We start from the raw sequence: 19,836 nt of genomic DNA on the forward strand, positions 1-19,836 counted from the left end.
ATAAATTCAATTTCTTGAATTTACCATCTCATAAATTCAACTCTTTGAATTTATTTTCTCAAAATTTAATTATCATAAATTCAACTCTTTGAATTTACTATATCATAATATAAATTCAACTCTTTGAATTTATTCTCTCCACGGGAACAAATGATCCAGTACTTGTGTGACCCTCAATGGTTCAGGGATACAGCTAGCCGTGGGTTCACAACTCTTTGTGATTTAGGACATAATCCTTTATTCGGGCTTGCCCTAGTTAGCCTCATTCTTTTCATCAACACCTTGATCAAGAATGTCAGAACTCATTTCTGATTGCACCCATCGGATCATGGCAAGAGCGTCTAGTAGCATCGCCCCTTGATCCCCTAGGTATCACTGATAGTGCCTGCAAGAACCAGTCGATTATGATTAACGTACAGTAAGGTCACTTAATCTCATATATCCCGATCGAATCCACAACCATTGGTTCATCGAGGGTTTCATATTAATTCGATAACTATGTGATAACTATAATAGTGGCATCGCGTGTACTATTTGGAGAACTCCTTCTCCAACGTACATCTCGTACTCTGGCCAGAGATTTCATGCACTATTATTTCATTAGATCACATAGGATATCCACACCCGTAGGTGAGCGGTGAATCCCCGACTACAATGCACTGGCTCCTATATGTGTCGCAACTGTACCCAACCTCGCCACCTGATGACTCTCCTGGAGACGGTAAACGAGTCAAAGCAAAGCCCCAGCATATAGAGCCTCAGTGTTGTCCCGGGTCGTAAGGACTAATGGTGTACAATCATAACCACGGAATTATCCTCTCGATGAATGATGACCACTTGGAAAGTCCGAGGGAGGGTTGTTCGGTATAATCATCATATGACTACCCATCTGCATGTTTGGACATCTCCATGCCCTTACCAAGAAACGCAGTACACAACATCACAGATGCTAGTCTCGAGCTCAAGCGACCTTTATCCATGTTTTAGGTGGCTGAATCGACTAGGAACGAAGTTAGAATATGCAGTGTTTACAAATGAGTTTCAACATCGAATTACGATTCATTTGTATTAAAGCATAATCAAGGACTTTATCTATGCTGATTGCATGGGTATACAGATAAAGTATAACACGACCATAAAAAGTTAAATTATATTAAAATAAAGATTTTTTATTTCACTTGAGTCAATAAATTCCCTAGCCAACCGTTGGCTTGCATGGCATCTACTCTAACAATCTCCCACTTGCCCTAGAGCCAACTACCCTTAACTTTAATCCCATTGCTTCGCGATGCTTCTGAAACAGAGGTCCTGGCAAGGGCTATGTAAGTGGATCAGCAACATTATCTGCAGAGGGGACTCTTTTGACTGGTATGTCTCCCCTTCCCACAATCTCCCGTATGATGTGGAACTTCCTCAGTACATGTTTGGATCGTTGATGAGACCTTGGTTCCTTTGCTTGCGCAATGGCAACAATGTTGTCGCAGTACAACGGGACTGGATCAACTCCATTAGGAATAGCGCCCAACTCTTGGACAAAATTCCTCATCCAAACTGCCTCTTTGGCTGCATAAGATACAATAATGTATTCAGCTTCAGTTGTGGAATCCGCAACGGTGTCTTGCTTGGAGCTTTTCCAAGAGACAGTCGCACCATATAGCATGAATACAAAACCAGAGGTCGATTTCGAATCATCTACGTCACATTGGAAGCTAGAATCCGTGTAGCCTTCCAATTTTAATTCTCCACCCCCATAGACCATGAACAATTTCTTAGTCCTTCTCAAGTACTTAAGAATATCTTTCACGGCCTTCCAATGCATTGGACCAGGGTTCGCCTGATATCTGCTTGTAACACTCCAAGCATAAGCAACATCAGGACGTGTCGATATCACACCATACATGATACTACCAATGGCTGACGCATATGAAATACATGTCATCTTCTCTATCTCTTCATCAGTTTTGGGACACAAAGCTTTAGATAGAGTAATACCATGAAACATTGGCAAGTATCCTCTATTGGACTCTTCCATAGAGAATCGTTTTATAATGATATCGATATAGGTAGCTTGAGTGAGTCCTAGCATCCTCTTTAATCTATCTCTATAGATTTGTATTCCCAATACGTAGGATACTTCACCCATGTCTTTCATGGAGAATTTACTGGCTAACCATACTTTAGTTGATTGCAGTAATCCTACATCATTCCCAATGAGCAGGATATCATCAACATAAAGTACTAGGAATGTCACTGCACTCCCACTAACTTTCTTGTACACACACGGTCCCTCGGGATTCTTAGCAAAACCAAACACTTTGATAGTGCTATCAAATCTGAGGTTCCAACTCCTTGACTCCTGCTTGAGACCATATATTGATCTCTGAAGTTTGCATACCTTATGCTCACTTCCTACTGATGTGTATCCCTCAGGTTGAGACATATAAATTTCCTCTTTGATATCTCCATTGAGGAATGCAGTCTTTACATCCATTTGTCATATCTCATAGTCATACCATGATGCTATGGCTAGTAGTAATCTAATGGACTTAAACATAGAAACTGGTGAAAAAATTTCCTCATAGTCAACTCCTTGCCTTTGAGTATAATCTTTTGCAACCAGCCTTGCTTTGAAGGTCACTACCTTCCCATTCGCCCCAAGCTTTCTTTTGTAGATCCATTTGCAACCTATAGGAACGATTCCCTCAGGTTGATCCACTAATGTCCAAACTTGGTTTGAATACATAGAGTCCATTTTTGACTGCATGGCTTCAAGTCATTTGGTTGAATCAGTATCAGATATTGCTTCCTTAAAGTTCATTGGATCATATCCAACACAAGACTCATCATGGTCTTATTCATGAAGAAGCATATATCTTGCAGGTGGTCTAATAACCCTATCAGACCTTCTAGGAGCTTGTACTTCAACTACTGGTTGTTGGAGATTAGGTTCAACTACTATAGTTGAGGGAGTATCTTGAATTTCTTCAAGTTCTACTATCTTGCTTTTTTCTATCTAATAGTAATTCTCTTTCCATAAAAGTGGCATTTCTTGAAACAAACAATTTTGCTTCATTAGGAAGATAGAAATAATATCCGACAGAATTCTTTGGATATCCTACAAAGTAGCATAAAGCGGATCTAGTATCCAATTTGTCTCCCACTGTCTGCTTCACGTAAGCAAAATATCTCAATATTCTCATGTAAGAATATTCGGGAGTTTTTCCCATCCATATCTCATATGGTGTTTTATCCACTGCTTTAGTATAGACATTATTCAACAACATTGCCGCAATTTCAAGCGCAAAGCCCCAAAACAATGTAGGCAATTCAGTGAATCTCATCATTGATCGAACCATGTCCAACAAGGTTCGCTTACAATTTTCAGAAACACCGTTCAATTATAGTGTTGCTGGTGGAGTCCGCTGTGAGAATCTCATTCTCTTTTAGATAACTCAAAAATTCAGCACTCAAGTATTCTCCACTTCGATCAGATCGAAATACCTTAATACTTCTTTCTAGCTAATTTTCTACTTCAGATCTGAATTCTTTGAACCTTTCAAATACTTCAGATTTGTGTTTCATAAACATACCCATACCTCGAATGGTCATCAGTAAAGGTAATGAAGTAGGATTGCCCATATTCTGTTCTAACACTTAGCGGGCCACAAACGTCTGTGTGGATCAAATCCAATAGACCATGCGTACGTTCCACGTTTCCATCGAATGGAGTCTTGGTCAATTTTCCTTTTATACAAGACTTACAAATAGGTAGAGAATTTATGTCTGACAAGTCAAACATTCTTTCTCCCACTAGCTTGTTGTGCATCCTTCTTTGGGAAATATGACCTAGTCTAGCGTGCCATATTTGTGTGGTATTTGGATCATCTAACTTTCTTTTGGTTTTTGTTGACATCATGTTTACTTTGGACATTCACTTATCATTCCCAAAACATTTTGGCCCAGAAAATTTCTTATGTCCATTTTTCTTGCAGTGAAACAAATATGTTCTGACTTATCGGGCTTTGTAGGCCTTTTAAGTGTCTTTCAGAGTTTGCCTCTTATTGGGATTGTTTTTCTTGTGAGGGGCGGAACATTTCTTTCCCTTACCTTGTGGGCTATTTTTCGTCTGACGAGAGGCCCATTAGAAAAACAACAATTCCCTGTTTTATGGTGATCTCATAAGTTATAAGCGTATTGACTAGCTCTTCAAAGCTATCATCTATCTTATTCAAATTGAAGTTCACCATAACCTCGTCAAATGAGGAAGAAAAGACAACAAATTCATGTTACCTAGTAACTCGTTAGGAATCACATATTCCAGGCCCACCACATCCTCAATAAGCCCAGTCATACGTACACTACGCTCATGGACCAAAGCCCCATCTTGCATGCGTGTGGTCATGAGCTTTTAAAAGTGGTGTGCATCACTGTACGAGTTTCATGCACCATGCAACTCTTGCATGTGTATTCCAGCATTCAATATTTCCTCAAACTGTTCCTACAGTTCATTTGACGTAAAAACGAGCATGTTACACTTTAGCTTGCATACTATGCTCCTACCATCTTGCATGCTTTGTTAGTTCAACAGGACTGACATTAGTGTGTATGCCATTTTCTCTGAATTTAGAACAATTTTCCCAACCAATCTTGAAAATTAGATTCGATTAGCTTATTAATAATAAAAATTTATTACGTGACGAAATCGAAAATATACTGATACGAAAACAGAATAATAGTTGCTAATTATTTTAAAATAATTTTAAGATATAAAATATGGATTTCATTTTATAAATTACCCTCCTACTATTTTGACATTTCCACCACCCTCTAATGAAAAAGGGTATCGTATTTCCTTAATAAGCACGTAGAGTCCAATTAGCCAATTATAATCCCGAATAATATCAGCCAATTATAATTTCTAAAAGGTAGAATCCAATTGCATCCCTATGCAACCTCCGCGTGTTTTGCCTCACGTTTAATAAGGACACAATAATATGACGTCGTTTATTTTCGTGTGCAAACCAACCCATAAATATTGAATTGTAGTAGACGGTCGCCATGAGTTCCCCCAATAATATGAGCCGAAGTCATGGGAGTTCCACTCAATTCATATCATATGTCCGGTGGAAGTCACAGCTTTCCGGCGTACAGGCCTCCCCAATAATATGAGCCAGACACTGTCCGCGGGTAGTGATCAACATGCAACCACGGTTGATGGAAGACAAGGAAAAATTAAAATCCTTTAATTTTTACTTTTTCGGTTTGATATATTTTTGAATCTTATTCAAAATGAGATATTTTAATTTTAAAATTGTCTCATCATTTTAATTTAAAAGTCGCGTGCCACGAGTTTGTATGTTTGCCGGATTCATGCAACTATATTATATAATAATACACATACATGCATACTACTATATATCACATATATCATAATATGACATTCAATAATAAATAAGGATGATCGATTGCCAACACTATTAGATCCATGTGAGCCAAACATGGATCCATGTCCAAAACCTAGGTGAATGCAGGGATGCAAATGCAACTATTACAAGAGCTTCTAATATTTTACATGTCTTCATCTCGTTAATCGGGCCCACCAACTTTCAATCTTGATCTCCCACTATTTCTAATAATTACATTTAAATATTCATGGCACATAAGGGATGCATCTCATTGCGTGAGAACGGGCCATAAACCAGGCTCACTTTAATAATATCAAATATTAAAAAAAAAAAAAGAATAAAACAGTAAAATATCCTAACATACACCTAACACATTGGTCAAGGCTCTCGATCATCCTTCATGCATTTAATATCGAATATTAACATCAATTTAATTAAACAATTTAATTAATTGATAAATCATATATCTAATAATTTTATCACTAACCACCACAATTATTAAAAGATTTAATAAATTAAATAAACTCCTTTATTTAATTTCTAATTAAATCAATAATAATTGATTTATTGTAAAAACTCATTTTTACAATAAATAATCATTGGGGCTTTGTCCGTCACGATTCTTCATTTCCTTACCGTCACAATCAAATCACTTCCTCCAAAATATTTTTCATCGTTTCCATCACTTTATAAAAATATATGCATGAACATCTTTTTATTTTACACCAAGCATGCAACACGTCTTTTAGCATTTAACATTTTTCATCATAAAATTCCATAATATCTCAAAATAAGCGTTTTGGCATTCATTAGACCATTTAGGACGCTTCCAGGGCTCCTAATATTTTCGAGTGTAAAATGGCAGTTTTGCCTCTGAAAACCTATTTTTCCCAACTTACCCTTGGAACTTAAAACAATGACCCGAATCTATTCAAACTTACCATAACACCTTAAAACACCCCATAAACATTCCTTGAACGTAAACTTAAGCCCCTTAACTAAATTCGTAATTCATTTTAAAACTTTATCCGAAGTCCCGATTTTAAACTGAATCTTAACTAAACTTTAACCATAGCTTACTAACACCTGACCAACCCCTTTTCAACCCAATTCAATCCATTTAGAACCCATAGAAACGCCTAGAAAGCTACTGGAAATTTCTGCACTTATTTGAACAAAACCCTAACCCTAACCAAGTACAAGTCCTTCGAACCTAGCCCTTAACCAACGAGTCAAGACCCTATGCAACCTTCCTAGGACCAAGATTGAACCGTAGGACCCTACTGGACCGAGCCTAGTGATCCATGCACGAGGAAATGCATGGCTCCAAAAAATCTTGCGCGCAGCCTTAACTTGCGCTACAAAACTGTGCGATGCCCTCCTAGCCCTTGCACCAGCCTCCCCTGAAACCATCTAGGACCTTGTGGCAACCCTCTAAGGACTTCTGGACACAGCCCAAACTGCAGCACGCAGCCGCACCCTTCAAGGAACCATGACTCGAGCCCTATTTCCCACAAAAACAAAAACTCGGGTAGCCCTTCCGTTCCCTCGTTCCAGCCCTGAACCGTGCTTCTAAGGACCATTAAACCTACTGAAAATCGACCCTTCTAATAGCGAACCTGGAAGCCTTTTTGTGGATCAATACCATGAATTAAAATGCATGAAAATCCAAGTTTTAACATGTGTATGCCATAAAAAAGAAAATAATATGATTCTTATTAGATTTTTCATGTAAGAATACATATTCACACATAATATGGTATGAACGATAATAAAATAAAGATTAAGACGTGTCTTTGCGTGATTCACTCACGAAATTCCAATTCTTGACACGTTGAGCATTGGCGAAGAGACGGGGGAAACCTTGCTGCGTTTTTCATTCAAAATCCAAGTGAATGGCCTTGAAGTGAGGGTGTGTGTGGTTGGCAGCTATGGGAGAAACTGTAAGATCCAAATGCGATAGCGTAATACAACTGCATGCAAATCTAAGAAAAATGAAAAATGACTAATGTAATTGTTTTAATTGAATTTATTAAATGTGGTAGGAATTTTTACATGTTTAAAATATGGTTTTTCTATTAGGATGCATAAAACTGTGTTATTAAGGGTTCCTCGAGACACGATCGAGAAACGGAGACCGGAGACTATAAAAGGAAAATATTTTTTATTAAATTATTATTTTTAATTATTTAATATATGATATATTTTAAATGATATTTTCAAAAATTGTGCTTTTTGAGATGTTTTTATGCGCCAAGTCGTATTTTAAACCAGTAATCGATTTTTGACGAAAATAAAGACATTTTGGGAATTCAGCTAATATTTTTGGAAACTTTCCTAAACAAAATATTTAGCTACATTATAATGGCATAATGTGCATATTATACTAAGGTTATTGGGCTTAGCTTACTACACAATTATTTATATCAAAAGATAGAGTTCCTAAACCCAAAACAATTCAAACCACGTGTTTAAAACACTAGAAACCTAGGGCTTTTTCGACCATCAGCGCACAAACACACACCACACATTTTTTTAAATATATTCACGTGGATTTGAAGGAATTTCAGCAAGGTCATCTCCCTCGTCTCTCTTCAACGTCCCTCGTGTCAAGGATTGTTTTCGTGCATGAAATATGCAAATGCGTGCCTTAATCTTCCTTCACTCATCGTTCATACCATATTATATGTATTTAACATGATTGCATGAAAAACATATTTTCTCAAATTTTCGTTTTTTATGGCATAACATGAACAAAATTTGATTTTTTTATCTTTTAAAATTCATGTTTATGATGCACAAAGGGGCTGCCATGATAAGGCTATGGGAAGGGACATTTTTCCACAATTTTAAGGGTCCATAGATGCATGTTTAAGAGTTGGACAAGAAGGGGTAACATGTTGAACGAAAATTTGGGTCTTTGGAAAACTAGGGTTTGCATTTGTTGGTCCTAGGAGGAGAGGCTGCTAGCTGCTATTTGGGTTGTGTTCAAGGGCCATAAGGGGTCTAGTAATGATCCTAGATGGGTTGTGCAAGGGCTGGAAGGGAAGGTTGAAAGTTGCACGTCGTTTGGGTCGCGTAGGCTTGAAGGGGAACGACTTGGTGGTTGAAATTGCTAGCTGTTGTAGGGCTGGTATTGAGGGTCTAAGGGGTTTGGTTAGGGTCCCAGCAGGGTCAGTTAGGGATTTATTGGATCGGCATGGGCTAGGGTCGAATGGATTAAGGGTTGGTTCAAGCTAGGGTTTCTTCGAAATCTTGCGGAATTTCCAGCAAGGTACTAAGCTTGATCAATGGTTTTAATTGGCTTGATTTGGTGGTGCATAAGGCATGGTTAGTGGTTAATAAGCTATGGTCTAAGTTTGGTAAATTTTGATTAAGTTTCGAGACGATTCGGGTTAAAATCGATACGAACGTTTAAGTTGTAAAACGAATTGACAATTATTCAAGGAGCGTAAGTTTATGTCTAAGAAATATTTATTGGCGTATTTTAAGGTATTAATTATGTTTGGGTAGATTTGGGTCATCGTTTTAAGGTGCGAGGGTAATTTTGGAAAGTTAGGATTTCAAGGGCAAAACGATCATTTTACACCTGAAAAATGTTAGACGTCCTGGCAATGCCTTGAATGCTGTAATGAATGATAAAATACTTATTTTGGAATTTTATGATGAGAAACGATAAAGCTAAAATACGTGTTGTATGGTTGGTTTAAAAGAAAAATGATATATATGCATGAGTTTTTATAATTGATGATTATTGTAATGCCCGGTTACTCGTACAAATGATAATAATGCGTTTATGTCGTTTATTATGTAGTTGTTTAGCTTGTTAGATTTAAAGTGATGATTGAGGTATCAATATTGAGATTGAACATGACTTTTATATTGTCCATGGTATATTGTGAATGAATATATGCCTAAATAGTTAGAGTAAGATGTGTAGGTAATGATAGTGTAATGGAAGTTGTGGGAAATGAGACGTAAATATGGTAGTTCGTACGGGTTTTAGCATGATGATTTGAATATTGATCCAAATTGTGTTAGGCCTTAACCCTTAGAAAGCTAAGACATAATGCTACAACTTTCACATTTTGGGTTTTGTCCAAATCATTGTGGAAGACAAGCAAAAAGCGCCCCGAAGTGAGTTGTGTGTATCGTCACTCCTACAATGACACATGTTAGGAGAATGGGCATAACCTTTTACTCAGACCTCCAAATGACCTGAAACCAGTGGGAGATTCAAGCCAAGACATAGAGCTACAACTTCCTAGTTTACCGCTTTTCCAGATTATGAACGGAAGAGACGTTTCTGGAGCGATCTTTGACGAAGTAGTGCGCAGAGGCAGAACAGGTGGCGCCCGAGCGGTAAGATTTTACCGCCCGAGCGCCGGTACTTTACAAGCTCACCAATTTTACAGAACATATGGCGCCCGAGCGGTAGAATATGACCGCCCGAGCGCCAGTGCACGAAAATTTTACCTCTTGGACAGAACATTCCGCGCTCGAGCGGTAGAAAACTACCGCCCGAGCGCCGCCTTATATATATATGGATAAGTTTCGACTTTCTAAGCCATTTTATCAGCTCTCCACTCTTATACCAGCAAGAAACTCGAGAGAAAAATCTAGAAAACATCCTCCAAAGCTTCCTTCTTCATTCCTTTCAAAGTTTTGAGGTTAGAAGTTTATTCTCCATCACAAGAACATCATATAGGTGTAAGTTTTCTTCTCTTTTAGTTGTTCTACATGTAGAGGAGTGATTTTGACCTAATATATACATAGTGATGGGTTTATTGATGTATTTGACAGTATAGGAGCGAGAAACACCATTTTAAACCAGTGTTCTTAATCTTGGACGGTAAGTTGGCATGTTCTTGAAGTAATACATGAGTAATATTATGATTTCAAATGATTCTCATTGATTATTGATATATGTACATTGTTAGTATATTTATTGTTGAAACATAGCACCATATTCCATTGTTATGTATTAAATATGTAAGGAACTCATGAATATTGAAGATGGGTGCTATGTCAAGAACGAGAACATGAACATGAAAGGAAAATGACTGATTTTTACATGATATAGAGCTTGTTGACATCATGGGTGGTTTTAAGTCCACCAAAGCTACTGGCCAATATATGTTCATGGGGCGTGGGGTTGCCAAAGGTTGCTCCCTGACGTCCAACACAGTAGTAGCTATATAATAAAGCAAGCACGGTAGTACAGGTCAACTAATGAAGCTCAAGTACAAAAATGAACATTGAATATATGCTACGGTATGACATGTTTTTAAGATTCATTGTTGTCACGACTTGATATGTATGTTCCTTCGATGCATATTGATACGTATAAGTGCCAACTTATTGAGTTTTATAAACTCACGTAGCTCATGTGTTACAGGATCAGGTAGTGAAGAGACATAGGATGCCGGTTCGCCAATGGATGCTTGTGACGTGCCCTACCTCGACAAGAACCGGGACTTCTTATTGTATAGCTTCCGCATATGTATTGTAGTAAATTTTATATGAGGGTTTGAAACAAGTTCCATGTTATGTATGATGATACAAAGTATGTTGGTGTAGATGAAATATGTTTTTATATATATGAATGTAGTTGCTTGAGTTTTGGGTTAAACAAAATGTAGGGACATCATGCCAAAATTTTTCTAAACCGTCAAAGTGATGTTCCTTGTTTGATTTGCTTCATACTATAGTGATATCAATCAAAACCTATTTTGATTATGGTAATTATGCTAAGTATAGAGTAAGGGTGTGACAATTATAATGAAAAGTTGAAGTAGGTGACTTGATTGTGACTAATACCATGATAATATGATATGATGATATGTGAGGCCAAGGCTTAGTTGACGGGTGAGAGTGTTGTCGATGTCTCCGCCGCCTGGTACCATGGTTATACGTAGATGGATCCATCGAACTACAACTAATAAGAAAGTCACAATTAACGATCTGAATTTAATAAAAACAAGGAAAACGTGTATGTATACGATGAAAATAAATGTTCATGATGAAAGAAAAAAGATTTAAAGTTATGCATGTTCAGAGCAATGTTCTTGCAAAGGGTTGTGTCACTGCCAGTTCCGGAAAGCTCAGTTGTCAAACCTCTAATCTGTAAGTTTAAATACTTTAAATGATTTTAATGATGGTACATGCATGTTTACATGGTTTACATGCGTAAGTTACATGGTTAAATACCTTTTGAAGTTAATTGATATTTATGCTTAAGTTGCTCGATAAAGGACTTTTATATGCTGCATGGCTAGAAGTTTAGATTTAAATAGATGTTGGTCACGTTTAGAATTTTGAAAATGATCAGATACAATGCCTCCTAGATTCACACCTAGTACTAATAGGCAAGCTAAGACTATGAGGATCGTAGAGAAAAGGCACCCCCAACTCCTAATGAGGATGTTGCTACTATAGTGCTGGAGGGTATGGCATGCTTCTTGGAACAGAAGGCTTTCAGGACACAGCACGACATGTATGATCAGTTCTAATGGTTGGGTCCGAAAGAGTTTTCAGGCACCACCAACCCATTTTATGCCGAGGATTGAATTAGATCACTTGAGGTGCACCTCCGTTACATGAATATGGGAGATGCTGACCGAGTTAGGTGTGCTACTTATATGCTGCGATATGATGCTTTTATTTGGTGGGAAGGAGTTGAACATGGTATTAATCTAGCCACCCTCACTTGGGTGCAATTCAAGAACATCTTCTACGAGAAGTATTTTACTGCTGACGTCTTAGGACGCTTGAAGAGGGAGTTTATGAGTCTCCATCAGGGAGACATGTCTGTGCCTGAATTCATAGGAGGTTTGATAGGGGTTGTCACTTTGTGCCCCCATTGCTAGAGACGCTGCTGAGAAACTGAGGCACCACATGGATGGCCTTCGACCTACTACACGATTCGATGTGACGTTGATGTGACTCGCAGATTATGCAGCTGCCATTGCTTGTGCTTTCCAAGCTGAGCATGCCTTGAAGAATATTGGTTTTGAGATGCAGCGCAAGAACCAACAACACCAGCAGAATTCTCAGCCAAACAAGAGACAATTTAGGGGACCTCCAAAATCTCAAGGGCAGCAAATGCCCCAAGGACAATGGAAGAAACACGGGCAACTGAAGCCACCACAGCCTGGAGCATCAAAACCTGAAGAGAGGCCATTGTGCATGGAATGCAATCGCTTACACTTTGTCAAGTGAATGTGGGGAACATACAAGTGCTTCATATGCAAGGAAAAAGGTGTTAGGATCGGTTATAAGGGTTGAAGTGTTTAGAAAGGGGGTTTAATAAACATTTAAATATATTTTCTTCTTTTTCGATAAAAGTGAATCAGTTTAGCGATAAACTGAATTCAAGAATCTTGTTGTCAATGTCAGTCAGTTAAGTAGTACAAGTGCTGAAATAAACTGACTGACATATTGAATACTCAAGGAATTGTTGAAGTAAAGAAAATAAAAGATTTTACAGATGTTTGGATACTTTAAATGCTCCTACGTCACCTCTTTTATCACAAGAATAAGATACTCACTAAAAGACTTTGATTAGTTACAGAAACTGTAATATCTCACTTAAATTTGGTATTAACACTGTCAAACTAAAACTCTTAGTATCTTTACAACTTATCAATATACAACTGATTTTCTTATCTTAGCACAACTGATCTTATGTGATCGTATACAACAAATTAATGTGCTAATACTTTTGCTCAGATGATGGCCTGAAAGCTATGAATATCACTGTGAGTTTTTCTGTCTGAATATTGTAGCTGAGCTTGTATGCTTGAATTCAAAATTCACTCAGAGAAATTGTTCGCCAAAAAGCCTTTTTCTCAGCAGAACTTCACGTATATTTTTAGGTTTTGCTTCCAACGGTAATATTGAATGCGTTTAAATGACTTATATCTGTTGATTTGCCTTTTTTAAATGTGTAAACATTCTTCTGACAATAGTATACTGTGGTATTCTGACATACAGTGATTCCGCTACAAGTTATAGTCTGCTTTCGTACAAATTGTCGGTTGTTGACTACGCTCTTAACTGATGACGTGTTAAACTGATTATCAGTTAACTATATAGTCGATTAGTTGAGTTTTCTGTATAACTGATAGTTCAGTTAGCTTTGATCAGTTTGATTGCCTTCGATTATTTTGCGTATTAATTATCAGCTCAGGGAACTTCAGTTTAAGATCGAATTAATTCAGTTGAGTCGATCAGTTCTCCAATCTTCAAGGATTTATTTGTCAAACTCTAGAATTCTAATTCCAACAATTTCCACTTTTTTGGTGTTTGACAAAATATAGAATTCAGGAACTGATAAACTCAATCGTCGATAAAATAATCTGAATTATTGTAGATAAAATAATCTTTCTCTGTACAGATTCGTACAAGCAAAGAATGAAAAATGAAATGTATAGATTCGTACAAATTAAAGAATGAAGAAATTTCATCTAACTGATCTTGATGCTTTTCACTTCTTTGCTCTTTTATCAGCAGTTTCTTGATCAGTTGGTTGACTCGTATTTTCTTTGATTGTTGATGCTGCTCTTCTTTTTCTTTTCCCCCTTTTTTGTCAACACAAACACAGTTTGATAGAAGGCGGACTTTTGAGCTGACCTGAGATATAGCGTTCAGCATCTGTTCCTGTATCAAATCCATTCATGACATACTTGTATGCACGAAATCAATTCGTTGGATGAGCATGTCCTGAGTTTGGAAAAGAGCCGGAATTGTCACTCGGTCCTTCTTCAGTTGATCTACGAGGAGAAATAGTGAAGTAATATCCTTAGTAACCTGCTTGAGGTTCTTCATGGTATTTTCTTTCATAGAATCAATCTTAAGCGTGTGCATCAGCTGGGTTGATTTCATATAAAAAACAGTTAAGATGAGATTGTTCAGGCTGGACTGGATTTCTTCAATCATGAGGTCAGTTGCCATAGGTATTTCAGGAAATAAAAATTCAGATGTGGCTGGTGCTTTGCCTTTGTCTTTTTGCCGAAAATTACCATAGCTAGACGTTGTGATTCAGTCTTAGTCTGATCTAGTTATTTAGTTATTTAGCAACTTCTTCAACTGCTTCATGTTGATTGTCTGGGGCTGAAGTAGTTGGCTGAGCAGTAGTTGAACTGGAAGGCAAATCAGTTGGCACTTGCAAATCAACTGTAAGTTAAGAGTGCAACTAGGTCATCTCAGCTTATTTTTGTTGTTCAGTCGTGATAATTGATTGAACTAATTCTTCAACTTCTTTCATAGCCTCCAAGGCTAGTTGTTCTGATGAACTTGAGTCTCCATTTGCCTCAGCTGGTTGAATAGATTCAAAATTCAGCTGAATGTCAGAGGCAACTAATCAAACGACTTCATCAACATTGGCGAATGACAACTCAGCGTCTGTGTATAGTTTTAGTCAAGCTGGCAGAGATTTTGTATAAGAAAAGGATGAGGATGGCAGATCATCCTGAGAGACAGGAACAATCACTGGCTCAGAGCTCTCTTCAGCAACTGCTTCATTGGTTGGCTTTGAATGATCTCCAGTTGGCTGAGCCTGCTCTACGGATGATGGACTTTGTGAATCAACTGGTATATACAGTTTTTGATCTATTTCCCATAATTTTGATCTTTAGTTGCAGAGATAAAAGATCTGAGTCTTGCGGCTGAAAGACGACTCTGTCATTGTAAGCAGTCGGAATGATCGGATCGTAGTTTAGTTCTAGCTGAGCTGTTTGTTGGAACATTTCAAGTTCGCAATCTTTATTTTTGTGATAATAAAACCTGTTAATTATGTTACTAATATCTAATTTAGTGTGCAGCATCTAGGATCACTTATGAGATGTTTACATCGCAAAACTAAAGACCCAACTGATCGCACAAAATGAATCAGTCTAACTGATTACGTCAATTGAGCAGTCCAGCTGATTATCCAGTTGATAGATAATTCAGCAGGAAAACCTCAGAAGCCTTGCCAGCCGAAGGAGTGTTCAACTGATGAAGAAACCCAACTAATCAGTCCAACTGAACAAGTGTGAAATCAGTTCTACTGACGAGTCAACTCATTTCACCAACCCAACTGAAAGATCAGTTCAACTGACCAGTTCGAAGCATCAGTTAGAATCCTTCAGTTATGGATGAAGAAAAACTCTCTCAAGTGGAATCCATCTGTCCGTGAAGGTACAAAGCCATTAATTCAGTCAAAGGACAATAATAGACGTTGCATCAGTGCATTAAAGACAAAATTTTTCAGAAGGGCAGTCGAAAAGTCGATACACAATGTCCAAGAAACAAATTCAAGATGCAACGGATACCACCAATGAGTCTCACTGTACAATCATTTTCCCGCCTATTTAAACAGAAGACCAGTGAAGACTCGATACACACACAACACAAGAGAGAAAAAGAAATGGCACGCTTCAAAGTCACATCAGCTTAGAGAGAGAAGCATTCAGCCCAGTCGAGAAAACTCTTCACAGATATATCAGCTTAGAGTAGAAGCATATTTCCCTCAGTGTGTGAGAACATCCCCGTTAGTTCTCACACACACAAACACTCTCTAAATCCATCCAAAAGCAGTCTTGCACAAAGAAAATAAATTTGTGTATGTTCTTTGACACATAGACGTTAAAGAAGTGTTGGCTGGAAGGTGCTGCCTTTAGTCGTAGCTAGAAGTTCAGTTTCAGCAGTAGTGTAAGGCCTAGCTGAGTGGGTTTGTACAAGTAGTTTTATAAATCAAAGTCTTCTAGTGGATCCTATCCATGGAGATAGAAGAGGTGACGTAGGAGCAGTTGAAGTCTCCGAACATCCATAAACATATCTTGTGTATTTAACTGATTAACTATTGCTTTCAAATTGTTTTGATCAGTTGGAGTATTCGTCAGTTCGGTTGACACCATAACTGAACTGAAGAATGCAAAAACTAATTTGTCTTTTATCGGTTATTCAGTTTACATAAGATAAAATGTTTTCTAAGTTAAAAGTTTTATTCACGAAAGATTACTTCGAGTTTCTTCCGATTGGTTTAAAACCAAACTCGATTTAATTCATCGATGTTAATATTCTTAGAACACGAGCTATTGCGGCTCATTGGAGAATATTTTGTTTGAAGCATCCTAAAGATGCTGAGCAAACGATCCTTCACTGTTGCTTCAGTCAGCTTCTTCACGCGCATCAGATCAAAGAAATAGGTCATCCTCTCCAGTTCTTGAGTGATTGTGACATCATTGACTGTCTTCAAGACCATTGTTTCCTATTAAATGAAATCATTTAAAACTGATTTCTTCTTCAGTCGTCTGGCAAACACCACAGTCCTGAATTTGACTCATTCATCAAAATTTTCCAACTCTGACTCATCAAACTCATTTATTTCATTCCAGATTAGATCAATGTGAGTCTGAATCGAGTTGGTAGGCCTGAGCTCTTCAATTATCTTGCCCTTGCCTTTTGGATCAATTAGGGCATGAGATATACTCAGTCTTGTTGTAGTTGTATCCACTCTTTCACGTATCACCACATCTTTTGGTCTAGCGATAGGTAGAATGGTTGGTCTGATGACAGTGATAAGTGGTGCGCGGACTCCAACAAACTTTAATTTTTCACCAGATTCGGTGATGATTTTCTTTGGAGGATCAGTTGGCTTCTTCCACTGTGTCTCTTCAGCTGATGTTGCAACTGGAACTGACTGAATAGGTATTGCAGTGATTGATGTCTCAGCTCCAGTAGGCTTTAGTGATGCGATTCTTCGACCACGAAAAGAAAATAAGCTAAAAAACGGAGTCACGTCCTTGATTCGATGAAACAAAGAAACGGTTGTGTTGTTCCAATCTTTTTGAACAAGTAAGGTTGTAATATTCACCTCTAAATTACGAAGAATTCAGCTACAAATATTAACGAAAATAACAATCGAAATTCAAACGAACCTTCAAAGAACTCGTCTTTGACAATCCGAGTGAAGAACGATCGACAAACGCCACAAAATATTAAACTTTTGATAAGTTTGATTTGAGAAACACACTACGGAGTATACAAAGTCAAGCTTTGAAATTGGAGAGAAAACTCACTCAATATTATATAACTCAATAATCTATCATTTACAATGATCAATTTCCATCCATATATTGTTAACAAACTCTAAAAGATCGCAAAATCTAGTTACCTAATAAATTAAAACTTTAAACTAGATAAAGATAAAGTTTCTCGGAAGGCGGCGCGCTCGGGCGGTAGGATGTTACGCTCGAGCGCCTAGTATTCTGGACATTGCGCACTCGGGCGGTAAAGTTTGGCCGCTCGGGCGCGGGTCGTTCTGGAATTCTTCTCTTGGACAGTGAGTTTGGCGATCGGGCGGTAGGATTTGACCGCTCGAGCGCGAATGATTCTTTCTTTCTCTTCGTTTAACACTTCCACTATGATCTTATGGCCCCAGGCTCATTTCCATACATCACGAACCCTTCGAGGCTTGGAATCTTGCTTGCAAGCTTTTTTTGATTGCTCATGAGTTCATGCAATGCTTCCTTGAACCTCCTTCCAATCCTTTGAATGCCATGCCCGGCCAGATTCATATCATAGCTACAGTAGGGCTGGTCTAGCAGGGTCTAAGGGGTTCGGTTAAGGTCCCAGCAGGGTCAGCTAGGGCTGGTTGGGTCGGACATGGGCTAGGGTTGAATGGATTAAGGGTTACAAATAGGGTTTCTTCGAAATCGTGCAGAATTTCCAGCAAGGTCCCAGGCTTGATCAAGTGTTTTAATTGGCTTTATTTGGAGGTGCATAAGGCATGGTTAGGGGTTAATAAACTAAGGTTCAAGTTTGGTAATGTACTAGGAGTGTCAGTGTTTGGTATTGGATATTACCAAGCTAAAGTAGGTTTTTGCAATTTTTTTAACAATTAAAGTCTTTTAGTTAATTCCTTCTTTGAGTGATAGAAGGAGAGACATAAATGGATTTTGTCTTCGAACTTTCATATATCTTGTGTTATTTATTTTACGCATCTTAATATAATTTGCTTCAGTTAATCTATTGTTTAACTTGTTAAGAGAACAATTAATTGAATATATTATAACTCAGTAGTACCAGCTAGACCTAGCTGCGATTTTCAGTTGTCAAGTTGTGTCTAGCCGGTTGAAAATCAGGCATTAACAGTTAACTATTAACGCCAGTTCAAGTGTAGAAGAAAATTTTAAAAATTTTATTCAACCCTTTTTCTAAACTCATTTTTTGTCCTAACAAAATTAATAATCCAGATCAAACCAAACCAAACTAAATAAAAGCGAAATTCCTAGTCTGGTTAGGTTTAAGAAAGCATGGTTTGGTTTGAGATTTGAAATTTTGTAATCGATCAAATATAATTTGATCTGATATTTGATCTAGAATCGTATAAAACCAAACCATAATTGAACATCCCCACATCATGCACCTTAAAATTATTGTCTTGTCGAAAAGACACAAAACAAACCATTCTATTTACGAAAATTATTTCTTAAAACACTTCCTTAAAATTTAAAAATAAAACCAAAAGCTGCAAATTAAGGCTAGAAAAAAAATCCCAAAATCCCGACTCATCCTGACAGTGTGTTTGACAACCAGGATTTGAGAGGATTTTGTGGGATTTAGAATTGGATTTGGAATTGGATTTGGAAATTCAAGTATTTGAAATTCCATTTGGTGTTTGGTTTAAAATTTAAAAATAGTATTTAAAAATCCATTTCTTGTTTGGAGAAAAAAAGATTCGAATTTGGAATTTTAAAATTTTACTAAACTACCCTTATATACTTTTGGTGGAGAATGATGTGTTGGATAAAAAAGTAATTTTATGTTTTTAAAATCCAAATCCCACCAAATCTTATCAAATTTGATGGGATTTGGATATACTTGTTGAAATCCCATGAAATCCTAAGCAAATCCAAATCTTTTTTTTTTAACATCTTGCCAAACAGTAAAAATAGGATTTTGAAATCCAAATCCCATGAAATACTCCCAAATCCAGGTTGCCAAACACACTGTGAATATCATCCCGTTCCCATCCCAAATCTTTCCCTATCCAATTGTTTCTCGAAAAAAATCCCAAAATCCCGACTCATCCTGAATATCATCCCGTTCCCATCCCAAATCTTTCCCTATCCAATTGTTTCTCGACCCAATTTATGGGATTTGTCCCCTCCAGATCAATGTAGAGAGAAGGATCGGAAAATAATCTCTATCCAATTTTATTAATGTTCCGACCTAAAATAATATTATTAATATTTAAAATATTTTATCAATAGAATTATTAACACATTGGGCCGAAGCCACCCACTAAACACGATTTATTTCATCCTCCTCATGTGGACATTACTCTCATGATAAGATGGATGATCAAGATTTGTCTATTTATATAAAACCCACTTTTTTTTTGAAATTATATGTGTGGTAAGATCTTACCCGTTGAAATAAA

The sequence above is a fragment of the Primulina eburnea genome, chromosome 9 (assembly GCF_022965805.1).
Source record: "Primulina eburnea isolate SZY01 chromosome 9, ASM2296580v1, whole genome shotgun sequence".
Lineage (NCBI taxonomy): Eukaryota > Viridiplantae > Streptophyta > Magnoliopsida > Lamiales > Gesneriaceae > Primulina > Primulina eburnea.